The following is a 24,360-nucleotide window of genomic DNA, read 5'->3' as shown; positions in this document are numbered from 1 at the left end:
GGAAATGTGATCTAGAGAACCAAAGACCAAGTGCTAGGAGCTGGAACACACCTGGATGGATAATGCTGGCAGCAGACAGAAGCTGGTTATCAAGAGGCAGGGTACAGGAGCCTTGTGGTGTGGCTCAGTGGGAAGGCACTGACCCAGTGTGCGTGAAGACCTAGGTTTCAATCCTAGCACTACCAACACCAAATCTCGAAAAGTAGGGACTAAATCCCAACTCTGCCAGTTCCTAGCCAGATGCCCTCGGCAAGTGTTTGCCCTCTTTGTCTTGGCTGTATTTCTGGGGTGGGCAAAAGGAAATAACACCGTTGGTCCCAGCGGGCTCAACAAGGATAGAGTAATGAATGGTCTTAGACTACAAAAGACTTCAGATGTTAAGGTTTATTTAGTGAATGGGACCCTTGCTATTGTTACTAGAGAGCAGGAAGCCAGAGAATTGGATGGGATGGAACATTTTCTAACCTTCTTCCCTGCTGTGGGTCAGCAGAGATTTGGCTTTCTAAATCCTATGCTCTGCCCCAGCACCAGCTAGGCAGTGGTGACCTCCTAAGAATGTGTTTAGAATAGCCTCGTCCTACCCCACCTCGCCCTGGGCCCTCTCCTCCCTCCTTTCCTCTTCATGACATTTGCCATCATTTGGGTTTTGAAATTATCACATAAAATAATGCATAGCACCCGAAAAACATAAGGAGATTGGCACATGTGATTTCCTCCAGTCGAGGGAATAATGTCTCCATGGGATTCCAGAAACTTCAGTCTCCTGAAATGGGTATTTTGGCCCCAGCTGTACAGAAGAAAAGTCAGGCCAGTTACGCCTGTGCCTTGCCACCCTGCTGCAGGCCTGCCTGGGAGCTCTTGTCTCAGGGATTTGGTTTCGTTCTTCCATTAGCTTCTAAGTTTAAGAAAGCCACAGATTGCTTTGGCCAGCTTCCCAGTGTTTCGGTTAGGAGCGATTTGCTTAATTTTGGAGCTTGTGATGTGGAAGGAGGCACATAGAATCTGGAACTGGCCAGCTAAGGTCAGGATTCAGCTCCCCCACTTACTATCCGGAATCCCCATCACTATTTAAAAATGAAGTGGAATTCCAGATGTATTCTGCTATCCACAGGGAAATCTGTGGATATAATTCTGTATGTTTCTTTAAAAATATCTAGAAGGCAAAATTATACTCCTTTACAGATGAGGAAATTAGGATATAAAGGAGTCCAGGAAGGCGCTCAGTTGGTAAGCACAGGGTCCCTTGTTTGAACCCTAGTACCCAGGTGAAAAAACCTGTCATGATGTCTCACTTGTAATCAGTTCCTGGGGAGATAGAGACAGGAGAATCTGTAAGGCTCACTGGTAAGCAGGCTAGCCTAATGGATGAGCCCCAGGTCTCTGTGACAGACCCTGTTTCAAAACCAGGATGGACTGGGGCTAGAAAAATGCCTTGGCTATTAAAAGGCTTGCACTGCTCTTGCAGAAGATCTGAGTTCAGTTTCTAGCACCCACTTCAGGTGACTCACAACCACCCATAACTCCAGCTCCAGTGGATCTGATGCCCTCTTCTGGCCTCCATGGGCACTCACACTAACAAGACATATACCACCCCACCCACCTCCACAAACATATATATATACATAATTTAAAATAACTTTATAAAAAGTTAGGTAGATGGCCCCTGAGGAACAGCATCTGATCTCCACACACATACATAAAAAACACATGTACACTTACATATAATAAAGAGATAAAATAAATAAACAGTAAAAGAATCTTATGCCAGTCAGAAAGATAGTCATGAAGAAAACAAATCAGAAGAAATACCAGTCCAGCAACTACAAGAGACAGTATGGAAGTTTTTCAAAACACTAAAAATAGATCTACCATATGAGCCAGCTAGACCCCTCCTATTTTTATCCAAAGGACTGTAAGCCAACATGCCACAGAGATACTTGTGCATCTGCATGTGGCTACATTATGGAACCAACTTAGGTGTCCAAAAGCAGAGGAAGAACAAAGCTATGCGCTCTGTTAAAAAGCATTAAATACCCTGGCAGATAATCGTATTAGGTGAATTGAGCCAGCGTCAGAAAGACACATTTTGTTTTCTCATTTGTAGTTCCTAAGTGATACATAAAACTGTGTATGTATAAATGACAGGAAGACAGAAGCCAAACTGTCTAATGGGAAAGGGAGAGTAACAAGATTGGGGAGGAACGGGGGACAGTAGGGTCATGAGGGAGAAGATGCTCAACATACAGCATATTCTTGTATGAAAACTCTAAAAAGAAATACTTTAAAAAAAATAGTAAAAGGGCTGGCCTGGACCTGAGTTCAACCCCTGGGATCCACATGATGGGAGGAAAGAAACAAGTCCGATATCCACATAAGTGCTGTCACACACACACACACACACACACACACACACACACACACACACACACACACACACAGAGAGAGAGAGAGAGAGAGAGAGAGAGAGAGAGAGAGGATGATATGCACACACACACACACACACACACACACACAAAATGCAATTATTTTAAAGATAAAAAGTTGGACTGGGGCCAGGTGGGGACAGAACAGGAGGATCAGGTCAGGGAGGGGGAGGAGGAGTAGTGTTGAAGGAGGAAATTTGGGGAAAGACGGCTGGCATTGAGGGGCATTTGAGGGGTGAGATGGAAACCTAGTGCAGTGGAAATTTCCTAAAATATATAAAGGCGATCCCAATGAGGTCTCCTAATAATGGGGGATATGGACTCCCAACTGTCCATCTCTTGTCACCAAACGAGGCTTTCAGTAGTGGGACTGGGTTGCATCAATTGAGCTGTTGGCCAAGGGGGTCCCATGGAAATCCTCAAACAACCCAGGTTGCTGCTAAGACAATGGGTTGCTCTCTGCAAACTGATGGCCTTATTGCTGAGGACAACACCCACACAACTCACCGAACAGGGAGAAGTCGAGCTGGTGCCTACATGGAATCTTCACCCCTATGTTCTAGTGTCTTTGGCATGAGAAGATACTCTGCAGGTTACCAAAGGAGAAACATAAACACCAATCCATCCACAGACTGGATACTTTGATATCCAATAGTGTCCACCCTGGAAGATATACTAGAGTAATGGTGGAACAGAACTCCTGAGAGTAGCCAAGCAATGTCTGGTTTGACTTACGGCCCACTCTGTGGGACAGAACCCATACATGACACTGCTTGGGTGACCAAGAACCAGAGACTAGATAGCCCAGAGACCTAAGGTAAAACCAAGTACTACTGGGTCTAAAAGAAAAAAAGTGTCAATAAAATTCATAATGATATTCTGCTATCCACATAGATCAGTGCCTTATCCAGACAGTACAGAGAAACTTCATCCTGCAGCAGACGAAAACAGATGCAGAGGCTCGCAGCCAGACACTACACACAGAGAGAGTCCTTGGAACACACAGCTGTAAATGGGATGTCTCCATCAAATCCTTCCCTTCAGAGCTCAGGGAACCCTGCAGAAGAGGAGGTAGAAGGAGTATAAGAGCCAGAGGAGAAGGGAGACACCAGGAGAACAAGGCTCCCTGAGTCAACTAAGCAAGGCTCATATGAACTCACAGACTGAAGCAGCAAATACAGGGCTTACCTGTGTCTGTACCAGGTCCAATGCATATATACTATAGCTGTTAGCTTAATGCTCTTCTGAGACTCCTGAGTGCAAGAACAAGTGGGTCTCTGATTCTTCTGCCTGCTCTTGGGACTCTTTTCCTTGCATTGGGTTGCCTTATCCAGCCTCAGTGTGATGGGTTTTGCTTTCTTATTATGTTTTATTTTGTCATGTTTGGTTGTTTTCTCTTAGAAGCCTGTTCTTTTCTAATGAGAGACAGAAATGGAGTCGATCTGGAGGGAGGGGGAGTTGAGGAGGAACTGGGAGGAGTAGAGGGAGGGGAAACTGTAACAGGATATTTTGTATGAGAAAAGAATCTATTTTCAACACAAGAAAAAAATAATAAAGAGTTGGGACTGACCTCAGGTGCAGGAAAATGCAGCTGTGTTATTCTATTATACTCCAATTCCCTTTGAGCCCTGTTTCTCTTTCTTATCTACAAAATGGATATTAATTCATGTCTTACAGTCTCCTGTAAGGCTGAAGCAAGGACTTGCCTGGGAAGGGCAGGGCACTGGACCCTTGCGGAGTCTCTTTCCCTCCTCCCATGCCTGAGCTCATCAGGAACATGGGGGCTCAGCACACCCCGACTTCTGGCTGAGGCACATGGGTCAAGAGCAGACAGAGAATTTGAATAAGCAGAAATGAAGCTGGACTTGTTTCCTTTTTACAGAATTCAGAGCCGCCCTTCCTCTCTCTTAAGGGCCCCTGTGTTAAGGAAAAGATGAGCAGGGGGCGGTGGAGCTCTTGGCATGGCTTCCTGGCTCTGAGCCTCCATCAGACCTGGAAGAAATAAAATCCAGTCCTGGGAGGACAGACACACCATCCCTCTTCCTAGAAGTCGTCAAAGTCTCCATGGTCCAGCAGTGTCATGTCAGAACTAGGAGACAGGACATGGAGACACAGGTTGGAAAAAAAAAAAAAAAAAAAAAGAAAGAAATGTTTCTTTGTTTTACATATAGTTGCATTTATTATCATCTTAAATCTTTCCATTATCACATCAATTCTATACACTAATTGGTTCCATTATGACACTTTCATACAGGTGTGTGATATATGTTAGGCTCACTCCCCATTACTTTCGCTCTGTTTCTCCCCCAAAATTATTTGTGGAAATCAAAGAAGCTATGGGAAGTATCTTAATTAGCTCCTCTCCTCTCTCAATCATTCCAAGCCAACCTCCCTCTTTCTCTCTCTCTCTCTCTCACACACACACACACACACACACACACACAGACACACACACACACACACACAGACACAGACACACACACATACACACACATACACACACACACACACACACACACACACACCGCTGAAACCATTTATAGCTCTTTTGCATCACCTGGTAGCTCTATATTGGCTCCACCCCCACCACAGCACTGAGCAAAGCAGCAGATAGACCTGGGACGGGAGCCCTTCAGCCTTACAAACCCCTCTTGGCCTACCCACAAGATTAGAATAAATCTTTGTGTCTTGGAGCATCGCAGTATGGGCTAGGTGTATGCCAGGAACCTGGCACAATGCCTGGCACGTGACCATCACTTGCTACGACTCCTCCAACTCCCCAGTGTCTCCGACTCCACAGAACTGTCTGGATTCTTGCTCCCACTTAGACTTAAGCCTGCATAGTCAGGGATGTATCTGACCCCTGGCTCCTTCTAGCAGTCACTGCAATCAACCCATGCTGACCTCTTCCTCACTCTGTTTCTGTGAACTGGAATTGCAGTCTTGAATTTGCCCTTAGGCTACGTGTTTCTGCTTGTCTGCCTAGGGTTGACAACTCCATCTGAACACCCTTGAAGAGACACCCAGCTTTCCAAAACTCCGCCGCACAGCTCTTCCACGAAGCTGTATCCCTTGTCTGCCCTGACTGGTACATCCTGTCCTGACTTGAGTGTGGTCTGTAGGGTCTCATGTCTTCTTTTGGTGTGATGACTGCTAGGATGGTTGAGCCTGTTCTCCTGCTAAATAAAACAGATCAAGAATTTACAGTCATGCAGCGAACCAGGTGTAAAGTGGCCAGTCCTTACCCAGAAAACAAAATATGAGTGAGTTCTCTAAATACAGAATGAAAGGAGAGCAAGCATCTCAAGCTGGCTGGGAATGAAGACCTGGGGCTCTGTTTCCAAGCCCGGTGGTACTTTGAAGGTGTGGAAGAGAGACTTATTAGTGCTGTTTTTTTGTCGGGTGTCTTTAGAAGTGGAACAACAGAGATGGAAGTGCAAGGGCCCTTGGGATGTTTGTAACATTCTCCCAAGCAATTCCAGCCACTGGATTCTTCTCTGGAAAATGAATCGGAAAAAGGGAGGAGAAAGCAGGCAAAGAAACCTTGTGCACAGAGATGCTCATAATATAACAAATATAAGGATAAAGAAATATCAAAAACCGGAAATGCCTTAAATCTTAACCATGGGACAGTGAGTAAAGAACAAATCATCTCTGAAACGGGATCAGATGGACCTCCCCCTCCTCCCCCTCCTCCCCCTCCTCCCCCTCTTCCTGCTCTCCTTCTCCTCCTCCTTCTCTTCCTCCTCTTCCACTTCTTTTTTGAGGTTATATGGACCATTTATTATCCAGCCAATCATAGTAGGCTTCATTCTTTCAATAAATTCTTGTCTGCCTTCTGAATTTGTTTATTTTTTGTTTTTATATCCTAACCAAAGTTTCCCATCCCTCCTTTCCCCTCAGTTCCTCCCCACCACCTCCTCTCTATCCACACCCACCATCCTGTTTCTCTTCAGATATGGGCAGGCCTCCCATGGATATCAGCCAGCCATGATATATCAAGTTGCAGTGAGACTGAGCATCTCCTCTTCTATGAAGGCTAGATGAGGCAATCCAGTAGAAAGAATGGGTTCCAAAAGCAGGCAACAGAGACAGCCCCTGTTCCCACTGTTAGGAGTCTCACAAGAAGACCAAGTTACACAACTGTAACATATATACAAAGGGCCTAGGTCAGTCCCATACTGGCTCCCTGGTTATCGGTTCAGTCTCTGTGAGCCCCTATGAGCCCAGTTGGTTCTGCGGGTTTTCTTGAGGTGCCCTTGACAACACTGGGTCCTATAGTCTTTCCTCCCCCTCTTCCGCAGGATTCCCTGAGCACCATCTAATGTTTTGGCTGTGGGTCTCTGCATCTGCTCCCATCAGTTGCTGGATGAAGCTGCTCTAATGACAGCTGGGCTAGGCACCAATCTAGGAGTATACCAGAATATCATTAGGAACCATTTCATTGACTTTTTTTTTTTTTTTTGCCAGTTCTGTTTGGTTCTATCCTAGGTGTCTGGGGTATCCCACCTCTGGGTCCTGGCCCTCAGGGGTGAGCTCATTCTCAGGGTATTGGCATCTCTGGGATGAGCTAGAAACCTAGTGCAATGGAAATTCCCAGGAATCCATGAGGGTGATCCTAGCTAAGACTCCTAGAAATAGGGGATATGGAGCCTGAATTGCCCATTTCCTGTAACCAGGTAAGACTTCCAGTGGGACTGGGACACCAACCCAGCCACAAACCCTTTGACCTACAATTTGTCCTCCCTACAAGATGCGCTGGGGTAAAGATGGCCCAGAAATTGTGGGAGTAGCCAAGTAATGACTGGCCCCTCTCAGGACATCTGGTTTCTACAAGTGACACAAAAGCTGTGTCTGTCCCTGGAGAAAGGATCAAGGCTTAGTCCTCACATAGCCTCTTGCCTTCCCATGATTTCTATATCCTTGTCCCAAAGACCATAGATGGTCTAATGCCATCCTACTCTCATTTCTGAAGCCACAGTCCAAGCCCGTCCCCAGGGTCTTTGCAGGCAAAGCCTAGACATGCCAGCATTCTTCCAAACCTGCCTGATTTTCTCTAATCTAAAACTTCATATGTTGCTCTCTGCCTGCCATATGTTCCCTTCCCCTTCTTTGGGTCTCACGTCGACTTCTCTCCTTCCAGGAAGGCTTCATCAAGTCTCCATGCCTGGGTTCCTGTTGTTTCCCTTATTTTTATAGCAGCCCAGATTCCCTCACTATGGATCTCATCACACCTTGTAATTATCTTTCTACTTGTCCTTCTAACACGTCTGTTCTGCATGGAGCCAAAGGCCACAGCCAGGGCCTCTGGCCAGTAACTCTGTGTGTTTATGAAATTCAGAGGGTGTGGAGACACAGGAGTGGAGTGGGATGCTGTTAATGAGGGTCACGGAAATGGAGCTGTATATTTCAGTTGATAGAGGGCTTGCTTGACATCCATGAAGCCTTGGGTTCAATCTCCAGCACTGCGTACATTGGAGGTTGTAGTACAGACCTGGAATCCCAGAATTTGGGAGGTAGAGTCAGGAGGACCAGAAGTTTGAGATTGTCTGTGGCTACACAGAGTACTCTAGGCCAGTTTGGGAAACATGGCGTGGGGGAGGGGTAAGTAGTCTTGATGGGTCGTGCAAATGTGAGCTTGGACCCAAAAGTAAGATGATCTGGCAAGAATGAGGACAAGTTAGGAAGGGGGACATCTCAGATGAAAGTCTGAGACAGAGGGTGGCCCTCTAGTGTCCTTGAGCTTTCTGTGAGCTGTGTCAGCCTCTGAATGGGTTTCCTCATATGGTCTGACATTCATGTAACAGTACTAATGCCCCCTCACACAGCAGGTCTGTCCCTGGAGAAAGCCATTCCTCCTATGAACCACTCACTCAGGGAAGCTCTCCAGAGCACACACACCTGGGCTGTGAGAAAAGACAGACCATCCCACCCAGGGATGCTTTGGCCAGGCCGCAGTCACCCCATCTTCCTGGCAGGCTGGCCAACTGTTCCCACCGAGGCTAACTCCACTGCAATGATGGCATTCCTCTTCCTGAACAGTGGCCACCAGGCAGCTAGACTGTGCCAGCTCCTCAGATCTATGAAGTCACACACTCAAAGTAAGATAAGTGATCAAATGCAGCAGGAGGCAAGGCAGTATTAGGGGTCCCATGCCAGCCCAAGCCAACCTCTTCCTCTGCTTCAGTCTTGTGACGGGAATGAATAATCACCCCAATTACAGAGTAACCTGAAGGAGGCAAAACCACTTAACTAAATGAGGTGCTTGGGGAGCACGAGGAGGGAGCAGTCTGCAAAGATTTTGGCAGAAGGTTCTGGGCCAGCTCCCTGGAAAGCTTATATTAAAACAAGTAACATGGTTATCAGAACTCCTGCGTTGGTGGCCTCAGGTACCTTCGGCAGTTTCTGAAAAAACAAACAAACAAAAAGTCTGCATGTCTGCTTCGTAATTGTCATCTCCAGGATGTTTAGAAAAGTGAATGCGAAATTAAACTTAGTCGGGATCCAACAGCGATCTAATAAAGGGCACGATTAGAATATGGGAGGGGCATGGAGCTAATCAGAGCCCCAGGGGAGTTGGAGGGGCTTGGCTGTTTCCTTTAACAACTCCTCCGGGATATAATTAGCTCAGACAGTTTGGGCCTGTTCTTTGTTTACTGCAAGGAGCCAATCCAGAAACACAAAAGCGTGGCAGCTGTGGTGGCCCAGCAAGGGGCTGATGGTCTGTCGGAGCCCCACAGGAACTTACTAGGGCATCTCACAAGTGATGCTTGAAGCCCAGGTTTCCACCTGCCCTCCACCCAATTGGCTTCCCTTTGGAAGTAACGTAAGACCATGCATCCAGGTCTGGTTTGAGCCAGAGAGAGGCAAAGAACCCCACCCTCTCCAACAGGCCGCCGGAGACGCTTGAGCAGTCCAGGAGGCAAAGGAGAATAGCCCACATTTCTCTGTCAGAGGGGAAAGTTCCCACAGCTTTCCTTCACACAGTCCCGTGGGTTGTGGGGAAGCCTGGCAGGCATCACACTGCTCTCTGTACACCACACAAAGCAGTTTGCTCATTCAGTCTTTCTAATGACCTTGCAAAGTAAACCCCATGTCCCCATTCTATGAGGGAGGGAACTCAGGCTTCCAGAGCAAGGCATAAGCTTCCCACTTATACCTAGCAGGCGAGTTATATGTAGCAGGCTATGGATTCAAACTGGACTTGTCTGATTCTAGAAGCCTCGCTCCTTGGCCTGCCCAAGGCTGCCTCCTACCCAAGAACAGACATTTCTCAGCCTCAATATTAGTTTCTCAGAGTGAGCTTTGTAAACACTTTCCCTGCAGATCCCGAAGCATTTGCTCCCAGTGACTAGCAGGATCTGGCGATGTCATGGTGTTTTCCAACCTCCTTTCTTCTCTGCAGGAAGCGAATGCTTGTCAAGGTGGGTTTGCAGAGTCTTCTTGTTGGATGGTAAGTGTGAGGATGCATTAGTTAACTGCAGGGTGTGAGAACATTTGTATTTCATGTCCGGAGTCTTTCCCGTGCCACAGGCTTCGTGAGAGAGCCCTGCATGAGCTGGGTGTAAGTACCATGTGGCAGGGAAACTCCGGTAACTGGATACTGCCGCAAGGGGCTGAAGACACGAACTGTAACATTCAAACATGGGGAAGACTGGCCAGTGGGTGGCCGGCTGGGGTGTTTAGAACTGGGGTTGCTGTCAATAGATCCCTGCCCTTGCGGGTAGACCTCACGGCCCTCTCATTATTAATCTCATCAAATCTCCACGTGCACTGGTCCTCAGAGTCCCAGGGGCCCCACCCCCTGACAGCTGCTTCTGTGGGTCCTCCTGGAACTGGCCAGGCTTTCTTACCTAGCCTCTCTTCAGATGGCTCAATCTCTCTTCACCCCAGTATAGCTTCTCAGCCTTCTTTGTAACGAAACCAGTAAGAGTCGCCTGTGTCTGAGAGTGCCAACGTTGTCTATGTACTGGCCACACTGGCTTCCGTGTGGATGATTCAGTGTTTCCTCAGACTCCAGAGCTCTTATAGATGCTATCTCCTGTAATGAGAGCCCTGGCCTCTCTGCTATTCCTCTGTGAATCTACGCCGTTTGTACCTCAGCTCAACTGGCATTCTCCAGGAAGAGTTCCCTGATCTCCCGGAGTCAAAGTTTCCCCTCTGTGCTCTCTCTGCAGCCCTAGTTCCTGCCCTCGGCCATCACCATAGCAAGCATCATGATTGACACTCACAGGCATTGCGTAATCCTTTGGTTTCCATGGCCCACTCTGCCATTTGTCAGTTTGCAAAGCAGGATAGATGAGCTGACTCACTGAATGCAGAGACGACATTACAAACCATGCTGACATTTATTTTGACCTAGAAATGTGAAATTAAGCCACATTCATACTTTCTGTACACTTTGACACCAATGCCACCACTCTGCCCACTGCCAGGCAGTTACGTGTCATATATGGGTGGTGCGCATCTGGGGAGGAGCCATGCAGTTGACAGAGCAGAACTCCCCTGTTCTGCAGCTCGCACATATATTGTGATGGATTCAGTTTATGTGTGTCCAGAGTTTCAGAACATATTATGAATCTTTAACTAGGCCAACACTTAATAGAATAATCAAGTGGCCTCAGATTTTCCTGCAGAAATACCATGGGCTGAACATGCAACTAACAATACAAGGGCCATAGTTCCCCTGTAGTCTCAGCATCACCCAGATCTCTGTGCTAAAAACAACCCTGCTCTAATCAGGTTGGGAAAGAAAATTAAAAAAAAAAAAATCAGCCAAAAAGCTGACAGTTGCTGCACTGGCAAGTTGTGAAGTGTAAGTACACGGTCTCTGTGAGAATGTCCTAGTCATACACAGTTTCAGCTCATGTCATGTGTTTCATCCGTCACTCTCCACCACTCCAGAGATCTCCCCAGACACCTCGTGTTAAATGAGTGGAACAGAGCGGCAACTCTCTGCCATGTGGAAAGATCAGACTCGGAAGGAGTGGCGACGCAGCCGAGCACGCGTGTGCTTGTTGCCAGAGAAACGAAGCCCACAGCAGCAGACACAAAAAGTAGCCCCTCAGAAGCATTGACGCAGGCGTGACATGCATGTGTATGTCTAGATGTTGTGTCTAAAATTCCAGGGTTTTTGACCTTTTTTTTTTTTTTCACTTTCCAGAAATGATTGCAAAAATGCTCCACAATTGCAACTCTTAAATAAATGTGTAGATGATAGAGATATGCTCAAAATAATATGCTGACGATGGGGTATCTGGTGGGAGTCTTAGAGACCAGAGCCCATTTGCAAAGCCACAGAAAGCAAACGTAATAACTCTTGCCTCATTCTGCGACAAGGAGAGAGTGCCCCACTGAGCACGAATTGCATGCCTATGTTAGGCCTGGCATTTTTACTGGAGGTTGTTGGAAAGACTGGGTCCATCTGGCTAACAAATTAACAGTCTTAAGAAAAAAGAAAAAAGCAAGGCTCAGCTCCAAAGTCATTGCAGCTGCCAACACCCTTGACACAAGCATTGCTGGGTTTGAGTGTGTTCCTAGCCTCTCTCTTTACACTCCACGTCAAGACAGCTTATCCTAGTAGATTTTCTAGACAGCTTCAGTGTGCTCTAAACAGGAGGGATTCTGGCGGACGGATCTTTCTCCATACAATTACACAACGCATGGAGGAGGTGGGATTAAATAGTCAAAGAGCTTGAAGGGCGAAGAAGGGAGCTGGGGGAGTACCTCCCTGTGGCTTTGAACTCGACAGAGCTTGCTACAAACTTAACCTCTAGCCAAGTGACTTGGAGACATGACTTTCGACACCTGCGTTTCTTCCCAGGGGTCACCTAAATAACGTGCAACTTGCTGTGTTGTTACAATGATTGTATTGTTATTGATCTCAGTATCAGTGACTACTGGATGCTCCCACGAACCTCATGTTATCAATCCACCCACCCTAGGCAGCACAGTGAGTTGGTCTCTGCCTTAGTTTCTTTTCCCATTGCTGTTATAAAATATCCTGACAAAAGCAACTTAGAAGAGAGAGGAACTTCTGCCTCAGGGGTCAAGGGTACAGTCCACCATGTTAGGTCAATCAAGGAAGGCAACAGGAGCTTGAAGCACCTGGTCACACTGTGTCCACAGTCAAGACACAGAGAGTAAAGAATGAATGCAGCTACTGAGTTCTCATTCTCTACTTAGTTAATGTAGGATCATAGCAAGGCCATGATGCCATCCACAGTAGGAGAGTTGCTAGCTCAGTGAACAAAATCAAGACAATCCCCCACAGACATGCCGAGAAGCCCATCTCCCAGGAGATTCTAAATTGTCAAATGGACAATGAAAACTAACCATTATAATTTGGTAACCCCATCTCCATCAGCTTCCTCATTGAGAGAGACCTGAACTTCAATTATATATATATATATATATATATATATATATATATATATATATATATATATATATCTGGCTACACGTCAGCCATACAGAATCATTTGCAATTTTTACCACATGGGCTCCTTGGAGGGCATCATCCAGGTGAGTGCAGTTTCTAGTTCTATTCTGCACCTACCCTACAGGGATGCTGTGAGGGTTAGATGAGTTAATACCTGCACAGTGTTTAGAATACGGTCTAATATATATATATATATATCAAGGTCAGCACCCACCTTTGCATGGTAGCCACCTAGCCAGACACTAGGTGATGACCTCATGCTCCTTTAGAATCAGGCATCTGAATCTATCATGGAACCTCTCAACTGCCCAGCCTCGTCTCCCTATTTGGCTACACGTCAGCCATACAGAACCATTTGCAATTTTTACCACATGGGCACCTTGGAGGGCATCATCCAGGTGAGTGCAGTTTCTAGTTCTATTCTGCACCTACCCTACAGGGATGCTGTGAGGGTTAGATGAGTTAATACCTGCACAGTGTTTAGAATACGGTCTAATATACAGTAAATGCTCATTACTGTCTGCTGAGTAATGAGCCCCTGTGCTCCACACAGTATTCCACGTAGTACGACTCTCCCAGCCTGTCCAAGATGCCTCCAGCCTAACAGGGGGCATCTCAGCCACACTGGCTTTCCTTCTTGAACTAGTGCTCTCTGGGCAGCCTTCTGCACCTCATCTGATGACGGACACAGATCCAGGGAGAGGAAGCCTATGCCAGAGGCCCAAAATAGGCCCAGCATCCTCATCTCTGACGACACACTTCTGCACCAGACTTTGGAGGTTTAGATCAGCCACTTTGGCCCTTGGTTTTTGTCCTGCATTATCCCTGGGGGATAAATTTCATAAACTTGGAAAGTTGTGGGCATACAATGCCAACCCTAAAGTTCCACAGCTCCCGAGATGGCCCTGGACACCTTGTATTGTGTCATTGGAACAGAGCAGCGTTTTTCTGCAATGTGGAAAAATGGGACTTGAAAGGGGTAACAGCAGAACTCACATGTGCTGGTTGCAACAGAAACAAAGCCCAAGAAAGCAGAAAACACATCCCCAAAGTATGCACTCAAAAGTGTTGGTATAGCTATGAGAGGTATGTATCTAGATAAATGATAGATAGAAAGACAGATAGATGATAGGTGACATATAGATACATACATTGATAGAGACATAGATAGATGAATGGATGTGAGGCAGAAAGAAGGCTAGATAGAAAGAATAGATACATAGATAATGATAGACAACAGATGATAGATGAAAGAGAGATGATTGATAGGTTATCAATCATAAATGATAAATATCAAGAAAGAGATACATAGATAGAAAATAGACATAGGTAAATAGTACATACTAGAGATACTAGATGATTGATAATGATAGATCAATGATTAGATAGATAGATAGATAGATAGATAGATAGATAGATAGATAGATTATAGATGGTAGATAATAGCTAGACAGGAAGACAGGCATGAAAAGTCTTTCATTTCCTTCATCCACCACAGCAGAAGCATCACCATCCTCCATCACAACCATTTTTATAACCTGCTCCACATTATAGCCAGTCTCAGTCAGCACTGCTGGTGGGCAGATCAAGGATAAGCCCGTTGGAGGTGGCAGAGACATTCTTTGTAGCTTCATCAGAACAGCTTGTATTAGACTCTCTGACCTCAAACACAGAGAAGTACATGCATGAATATGTAAACTTATGCCGTTTAAAAGATGTTCAGCTGGGGACAGCAGGGGGTGGTGATGGGAACATTGAAGAAGAGAACAGCATAAATTGGCAAGATTTTAATTTGTGTTCAGTTTTTATTGCTGTTTTACATTTCGCCCCTCCTGTTTGCTTGTGTTTGGTTTTGCTTCTTTGCCTGCTTGCCTGCTTTGATAACGTAGCATTGTTAGATGTCCCTAAGACAAACAGAAACACAAGAAAGCGGAAAGTTGGGGGTAGGGGTGGCAGAGGGAGATGCCAAGGTAAGCTCTCTTGGAGGCACTTTCCCCTAAAGCATGGAGGGTTTCAATCCATTCCATGAGAACTGGGGACCCACGTAGTACTAAACAGAAGAAAGGGGGGCTGAATATTGGACACCCCACCTTGGCACAGATCCAAACATGGCCAAAGTAAAGACAGCCTTAGGCATGGCACATTAGCCTTGATCAGCATGGGCTGAACATCAAAGGCCTGCACAAATGTCCTGGACTCCCAAGATGCTAATGACTGCCACGCCCATTTTCCCACCAGATACTGATCCCTGAATTGCCTACCCACTGTGCTGTCAAGGACTGGATGAGGCACTGTCAACAGAGAAGAAAGTTAAGCCTGTACCAGTTACACGGGGAAGAATTCTAAATCCTTAGGGCCAAGAACCTTGGACTCTAGGGACCTGGGGAACTTTAACTGGGTTCAATGGGGTAATTCCTATAGGCTGGGCCTAGCAACAGGACTCAGCATATGAAAATCATGCCTGAGTTCCTTCCCTGGAACCCACAAGCAAGTGGAAGAAAAGGCCGACCGCACAACATTCTCTTTTAGCTTGCAATGTGCTCAACCCCATACATGCATCATCCATACATATACACAATAATAAATCAGGTGCTTTTTGAATTAAGAGAAAATAAAAAAAGGAACCAGCCTTTTTAAATGAGGAGGAAAGCGAGAGTCACAGCAGCTTTAGCATGTGCTGAGCTGTTTTTAATGGTGAGGAAGGCTTCCTGGAACATGGGAACTTGCTGAAGTCCACCCCACCCTGAGCTCTGCCCCTGCTTCTTCCCTCGATTGGGCAGTGAACCACTTGCAGCCATTTTTGGAGCACTGTGCTAGTGCCCTGGCTTGCTCCTTGAGACCCACGAATCGATCTTTCTGAAGCGCAATCTTGAGCACTCTTCTCTGGATCCTAAAACCCTTCCCTGGCACCCATCCATCACCTCCGTGGAGTTTGAGTCTAGGCTTTAGGGTGGAGAGCCCTAGGGAAACTCGTGCTTCTGCCCTAGACTATCACCATCCTTGCTTTTGTGTTGGATGTTGTTACAGAGTGGACCACAAATGGACCACCAAGTGTGATTTAAAAATAAACCATGAGACCTGTGGAAAATATCAGCCCTGAAAACAAAACAAAACAAAACAAAACCTATGTCTTCAGGTGTTGTCCATCATGTCTATTTTCTGCTGCTGTGATAAATCATCCAGACAAACAGCAGCTCACAGAAGAAGGGCCTTGCATGGCTGACAGTTTTAGAGTCCTAAGAGTCCACCGTGCGGGGAAAGGCACAGTAATAGCAGGAGCAGAAGCCGGCTGGTGATGTTGTCATCCATACACAGGAGGCGGAGAGAACAGGAAATGGGGTGAGGCTATAAACCCTCAAAGCCCACACGCAATGATACACTTCCTTCAGCAAGGCTTCAATTTCAACTCCACAAACAGCTCTACCCACTAGAGACCACATGTTCAAATACACACACCCATGGAGGACATTTCTCATCCAAACAGCACATCCATAGAGTCCTCAGATTCCCTTTCCCCTTACCTCTGTTTCTATAAGATGGAGAAGCCGAAGAGCCCTGGGCACTGAGCATCATCCTTCACCTCTGCCTCTTACCCATCTCTACAACTCCATCATCAGTTACTCCATGGATATCTTGTTCTCTAGAACACAAGCTCAGGAGCTTATTGCTCTGGATGGATGTCATGTTTGTTCACGTCCCAAGCCTTCCTTGACATCCTTTCTTCAGCTAACATGGCATCATGCTATGCCAACTGCTTCCACACACGTGTATATATACACAAAACATACACACATGTATATGCATACCTACATGAGCATGCATACATACACACATATGCACACTACCAAACACTCATTATCCTATGGGAAACAGAAAGACAACAACTATAGTAATAAAGACCAACACTGCATGTCAGTCATGCTCTCACGAGCTCTACACAGCATCCATGATCATGCACCTACTGGATGGTGGTCATGCCATACTAGCACTAAATTGAAGGAAGAAGTCCCATGAGACTGGCAGCCAGAATAGGCTCTGATGTGTGGGGAAGGAGATGGGTGTAGAGAGATTACTTAGTGTCAGGTCCTATGTCATTGAGACTCAAGGATTCTGGGTCTCTTAGCTTGTAAGAGCATCTGGGAGGCTGGCAGGGGCAACACTTTGGGGAAAGTACAACTTCTAAGTGTTGTAGCCCCTATCCCCTGAGCTCAGCAGCCATTGTCTTTATTAGAGCAGCTATGATGGGCTGAGAGACTCAAGATCGGGTGTGTTCACTGCTTCTGTTGCCTCAGAGAGGGCTGTGAGGAGGTCTCTCACCTGAGGATGTAGCTGCTCCCTCCCGCACCTCCCAGACCAGACGGTGGTATTTAATTCCGTCCTAATTACAAGTGACTTTTTGTAGTCTTAGAGGTGCTAGAATACGAAGACTTTGGAAGGCTAACTGAAGGAGACTCCACCTATGCAGCTATGGAGGGACGCTGTTATCCATGCTGGGGTAAGACTTTCTGGTGACGTGGCTACTTTGGAGTCACCTATGGGTCTTTAAGTAGCTCCTCACCATGTCCTGTGGTTCCCCAAACTGGACTTCAGTGGAGTCCTTCTTTGGTTTGGTGGTGTCCTATAAGGAGGGGGTAGATCTCTCTCTCTTCCTCTCTGTCTCTCTGTCTCTGTCTGTCTGTCTGTCTGTCTGTCTCTCTCTCTCTCTCTCTCTCTCTCACACACACACACACACACACACACACACACACACACACACACACCACACAGAGAGAGAGAGAAAGAGAAAGGGAGTACTCCAAACACCAAATCAAATTATCCTGCTAGGGTTGAGTTCTGGATGAGGTCCAGATCCGGAGCCCCGGGCTGTACAACCTTTCTTTTCCTTTGGAACATGATGACGGAACCTCCTATTCTTTCGTTCCCATTCTTTAAAGCTAATGAAAGAGAAGTCAGGCTGGGGACCTTGAACTTTATTTATCGACTAATTCCAGCCTCTTTCTGTGATCATTACCTCGGTGGCTCCCCACTTTAAATCAATTGATATTGCACTCGCGTTGCGAATCGGAGCCACTTCAGCTCACTTTTCTCCCCTCCTATTCATCTGAGGGGTTGAAAAGCTAAGAAACAAAAAAATCTCAGAAAAAAAAAAGTATCTGGAATTCATTTCTTCACCAACGCAGAACAAACCTCTTGGTTCTTAATGCTGGGCAGTCATTTTTCATATACCTTGTCCCAGAGGGCCAGTTCCACACACTCCATTAATGCCGCCTGCCAATGGGGATCATTGTGGACAGACAGCTTTTCCCATCCAGGCAACTGTTTGCATCAAAAAGCAGCCAACCAGCGGGAAGGAAAGGGCATGTTTCTGCTCTGTCACTGCTCTTACAAAAGGTTCCTCCTCTTCTGCTCTCTTCCCCGTCCCTCGCCTCCTAGGCCCACCCCCTATTCTATATGAGGGCAGAATTCAAAACCGCGTTTCACTTACGTGGCTGCTATTTTGCTTTCCACTTCCACCTTTAAAAAAGAAAAAGAGTCCCCACTTGAAAAACTTGTGACTGCTATCTGTCCCTGGGACCCTTTGCAAGGCTTCCCCGGAAGCCTGTTCTTTTGATGAGGACATTTTTCTCAGCCTGCTGTAGCTGAAGGATAGTCATGCTCAGAGTTCTTAGGCGCTGGCAGAGGTGGAGGTGGCCTTCGTGTTTCGATTCTTGCTGATTCTCCCAGTGTATAAGTACCCCAAGGGACAGCTTTTCTACTCAGGCTCACCCATTCCATCCTGCTAACATCATAATAGAAACTGTTACATCTTATCATGCAAGTTTTCAGGTTTTCTTTAACGGACCCAAGAATTCCAACTAGCAGCATTTAAGACTCCAGAAGCCCCTCTTTCAGCGTGGAGATGAGCTATCTGCAGAAACTCCTGGAATGCCCAGAGATCTCTGTGATCAAATTCTTTAGCAACCCTGGATATTTCTTTTTTTTTTTTTCTTTTTTTTTTTTTTTGGTTTTTCGAGACAGGGTTTCCCTGTGTAGCTTTGTGCCTTTCCTGGAACTCACTTGGTAGTCCAGGCTGGCCTCGAACTCATAGAGATCTGCCTGGCTCTGCCTCCCGAGTGCTGGGATTAAAGGCGTGTGCCACCACCGCCCGGCGCAACCCTGGATCTTTGTTGTCCCATCTATAGAATAGAAATAGTATCAAAAAATTACTTGCTTTGCGGCGGGGTAGATGGCTCAGTGGGTAAAGTGCTTGCCGCACAGATGTGGGAACCTGAGACTTCCAGTCCTCACATGAAAGTCAGGCTTGGCAGGACTTGTCTACAAACCCAGGGCTTTGGGAGATGGGGAGAGAAAGAGCTCTGTAGCTCATCGGCCGTCTAGCCTAGAAGAGTTGGTGAGTTCCAGGTTCAGTGAAAGCCCCGCCTCAAAACCAAAAACAACAACAACAGCAAAGTGGAGAGCAACTGAGGAAAACACTCACATCAGTCTCTGACCTTCAGATGCAAATGTGTGTGTGCTCGCGCACAACCACACCCACCTCCCCCACCCCACCCCCACACGCACACCATTGAAAAAAACAATAAAATACAGTATGAAACACACTTAACACCACATCTAGCATGTTGTGAACTCTGTGAATACTGGCTGATGGTAGTCACAATGACAATGATATAAAATGTCAAGTTTGGCACTGGGGACACGGAAGAGTAGATTTGGGAGAAATCATGGCCATCTCCCAGCACCTGGTGAGGGCCTTGCAGGATCTGACAGTCTTAGGTTCAGATGCAGCAGGAAAGGTTGGAGGAAAGAAAGGCTATCGAGATGGTACAGTGACTGGCGAGAGACGCGAGGAAGAGTAGACAGGACAAGAGGGCACATCTAAGAGGAACCCAAGCCCCAGGGCAAAGGACTGGGCCTTTTCTGTAGGTAAGAAAGACCCATAACTGGCAGAAGTAGATTCCTTCCAACGATCCCAGTGTCTATACAGTGGACTGTCTTGCTGAGCAAAGATACCTACATGTAATCACATAATATGACGTTTGAAAGGCATCCACAGAACTAGTTGATGCAACTTCTTTAACAAAGATGAGGAAACTGTGGCCCATAGCAGATGAGTGATGTTCAGACAAAGGCTCTGGTAGCATATGGAGAGATGGAGATCATCCCTATACTGATGGTGGAGGCATACCTCACTGGGGAGATGGAGTGCATCCCTGCAATGGTGATGGAGGCATATGTCACTGGGGAGATGGAGAGCATCCCTGTACTAATGGTGGAGGCATATGTCACTGGGGAGATGGAGAGCATCCCTGCAAAGGTGATGGAGGCATATGTCACTGGGGAGATGGAGAGCATCCCTGCAAAGGTGATGGAGGCATATGTCACTGGGGAGATGGAGTGCATCCCTGTAATGGTGATGGAGGCATATGTCACTGGGGAGATGGAGAGCATCCCTGCAAAGGTGATGGAGGCATATGTCACTGGGGAGATGGAGAGCATCCCTGCACTAATGGGGGAGGCATATGTCACTGGGGAGATGGAGAGCATCCCTGCACTAATGGGGGAGGCATATGTCACTGGGGAGATGGAGAGCATCCCTGCACTAATGGGGGAGGCATACGTCACTGGGGAGATGGAAAGCATCCCTGCACTGGTGGTGGAAGATCTGCACGATATGAACATCTTGTTTTAAGAGTTCTACACTCTTCTCTCAGTTCTCTGCCCTCACAGAGTAGCCAAACCTCTTTGGGAAGGCAGAAGAGGCCTGGTAGTCCTCAACTTCTGGACATTATGTCCTATGTGTTATTTCAGTGCCCAACCAAGCAGTTCCCAAATCTAGCCAACTATCAGTGCCAGTTATAAAGCTGTGTGAGGTTCACAGGAGAACATACTCGGTCCTCAGAGCTACAGACCCTGTAAGTTGGGGTCAGGCTTCACAGCGGCATGCTCACCAAGAACTTTCGAGGTTCTACGCTCTAAGAAAGTTCCTTGCATTCTCCCACATGGCTCCCTTTGGTTCCCCACAGGACACTGCAGTCACATTGTAATGCTCGTCTTGTGTCACCTTTGAAAAGCCCCCCACACACACACACACACACAAACTCCTCAGCCTCATACCTGGGACAATGTCTCTTTTAGAAAAGGCACTAAATAAACATTTGGTGAGTAAAGACGATCAAAGAAATGAATGAAATAGCGTGAGAGCCAATGAATAACAGGAATGCTACTAGCTATTATTTTTAGTGTTTGCTCAGTTCCACAAAGGGCTAAGCATTTCTTATGTGTGTGTTGTTTAAATCTTGTATCCCTACGAGGCAAATACAATTTTCTCCATTTTATGGAAATAGGAGAAATAAACTCAGAGAGATTAAGTGACTTGTCCAAGTCAAACAACTTGTAAGTTATAAAATAAATTAGTTTTTTCTTTTCTTTTCTTTTAATGGGGTGAATGAATGGATTCATGACACCAGTCCTGAGGTCCACAGAGCTAAGTCATGACAAGCCCAGAAAAAAACGCAATATTGCTCTCCTCTGCCCTCTGCTGGCCTTATGTAGTGTAGCAGGAAGAGCACAGAAGTAAATCTGGCTTCCTGGCAGAGATCTCAGGGACTGATGATAGGTGACTCACCCCTCTGAGCCTCTGTGTCTTCGTTTTTTAAGATGGGAGCAACAATCCCATTCCAGATAACTACTCGGGGACTTGGAGGAACCTGAATCAAAACAGTGAATGTGAATGTGGTTTTGCCTTAGTTGAGCTACCTGTTTATACAAATATAAACTTCTGCCTTCTGATGTGGTAACTAATGACTTCCCTCTTGTGAAGTGCTTAGGCCAGTACCAGGCACACAGCAAGCTGCCGTTCAATATCGTCAGTGTCGTGAGCTCCCTGTAGCTCCTCAGCCACGATCACCCTAGTTCTCCATTTGCTATTCCATTTGCTCTTAGGATCCAACCATCCCCTCCTCTGAGTGCTGTGTTAGAGGCATGGGCAGCCATGCTTGGCTTTTTCCTTGGGTGCTTAAAGCTTCCTTCTTGCAAAACTTCACTCTTACCCACTGGGCCACCTCCCCAGACCTAGGCATAGATTTCTTGACCTTCCCTGGACTGGGCACTGAGGTTCTGGATGTGGCTGTCAACAGTCACAGACTATACTCTCAGAAAACCTTTATCTTGTAGGACAGATGCCCGTGACAAAAAGGGAAGGGGGCGGGGCTTGGAAAGAGAAGCTTCAGGGTTCCGGATAAAGAGCCCTGAGGAGTTGATGAGAGGAGGGACTCCTACATAAGATGGTGAGACCCAGGAAGGCTTCCTGGGAAGATGTTTGTGATGAACCTCGAGAACAGGAAAGAGTAATCCAGGGAACCACCTTTGGGTTAGGAGGATCATTGTGTGCAAAGGCGTGAGACAGGGAGGGGCTGGATGTATTTGCCAGCCCCTCCTTAGGAATCAATGGCAGAGGCTATTGGGAGGTCAGGTGAGAGCCTGCCTGTAACCAGTCCTATCTTCCTCCTTCCCCACTCAGCCTTTGGTTGTGGTGTCTGCCTGCCTGTCCTTTCCTCTGACATCCATACATCAGGAGAAAGTGCCCCCTTTCCTAGGAGGAACACTCAACTGGCCTATAATCACCCACTCCCCCTATTAATAACTGTTTGAGGGTCAAGTTCCCCAAGCCCAGCCTGTGTCCATTTGGCCTGTAATTCTTTGCTGTGGGGGATGGAATGGCAGACTCTTTAGCTGCATTCCTGGCTTGTTCCCACCAGATGCTAGTGGTAGCCCATTAAAATATAACAACCAAAGAACTGTGCAGGCATTTCCAAGTAGCCCCAAGAGGACAAAATCACCATCAACATAAACTGGGAAATGCTAGTTTCAGGTCACTTCATTCTGGCCCCTCAAAGATATTCCCATCACTTTCAAGTGATTTCCCCGAGGTGCTAAAAGCAGTGAAGGAGACCCCTGCGGGGATGGGATGCTGGCCTGTGTCTCAGCCTCAAGCTGTTCCTGCACTGTTCCTAAGAGGCAGCCTCTTCCTTCCCTCTTCAATGCGTGACTCTCATCATCCTGCCTAGCTCAGCTCAAGTGTTTCCTCCTACAGAGATCATCTATGGTCACTTCTGCATACTGTCCCAATGTCCTGCGCACGTGCTAACAGCTCCATTCACCACAAGGACTAGAACGCTTAATCCACGACTCTCTGTCCCGAGTTGGACCTTAAGAGCCTTGAGGGTAGAGGACATGACATGACTCGGGCTGATATCCCTAGTGTCAGCCCAGTGGCCGGAACCCAGTGGAGCCTCAGCAAGTGATTCAGACCTAGTTAATGCTGTGGCCTTCCCTTTCTCACTTGTGCGAGGTGGATCTTGTACAAGGTGACTTCTGTGCGGCACTAGGACCCCAAGTGAGAAACCAGCTCTACAGACAGCAACTTCAGTGACGTCTTTTATAAGCAAGCCTCCACAAGCAGGACGGTGGAAGAGAACGAGCTCTGTTGTCCATTTCCCATTCTCCCCACACTTGAGAGAGACCTGCAAATGGCCTCTAGGAACTCCATTAAAAATAGATCAATTAAAAAAACAATAACAGTAGAAGAATTTTCATTTTTTAGCCCTAATAGTTCGAAAAAGTTAATCTGGCGCATTTGCTCCTGGCTTAATGCCAGGGCCAAATTAGATTTATGAATTTAGCATGATTGCGAGTTAACAGATAATTCCATGTTCTGCAGAACCAGTGCAAGCCTTTAATGTTTAATCAAGGAGTGGAATTAGGAGTTAAGTATGCCTTCCTGCTGATACGGAAAAAAAAAAGAACCCATAAAATAAGAAATACCCCTAAGTCTTCCAATCACAGCCAACTTCCAGCCTTCTTAGCCTGCCAAGATTGTTCAAAGCCGCTTTAACTTTGGGAAATGGCACTTCCCGGCACCAGGGGGTGGAGGCCTCATCTCAGCACGGGCAAAGGACACCTTATGTATAGTTATCACCCTCATTCCATAGCCTGGAAGAAACTACTTGAGGAGGAAGGATTTATTTTGGTTCATTGTTTCAGGCCACATTAGTCCATTTTGGTAGAGGATGCATGGTTGCTGGCAGCTCAGTCTGTCGGCGCAGGAGCCTGAGGAACAGCTTAGTCACTTAGGACTCAAAGTGGCTGCTGTGAGGACAGAGCCCACCCCGAGCAATCCCGTTCTTGCCACCCTAGGTCACAGTCCTAAGGGTCCACAACCTCCCCAAAACCAGTACCACTCTCTGGGGACCAAGGGTTCAAATAGTGGGAGGGAACATGTAAGCCTGGGACGGACATTTCACATTCAAACCGTAGCCCTTTGTAAGGCTGTGGAAAAACACTTCAACATCTGCTGTTGTCTCCACCCATGGTGAGACCCACCACAGGCGAAACACATAGACACATAGAATAAATGCATCTTGAAAAAATACATTGAAGACGGTACTAGGAAAGAGCTTACAGGACTCACTCCTCTCTTCTGGAAGTTTCTTGGCT

Source organism: Peromyscus californicus, unplaced genomic scaffold (assembly GCF_007827085.1).
Source record: "Peromyscus californicus insignis strain IS unplaced genomic scaffold, ASM782708v3 Scaffold_3__1_contigs__length_106647218, whole genome shotgun sequence".
NCBI classification, from domain to species: Eukaryota; Metazoa; Chordata; class Mammalia; order Rodentia; family Cricetidae; genus Peromyscus; species Peromyscus californicus.
Note: the sequence above shows the minus strand (reverse complement) of the source record.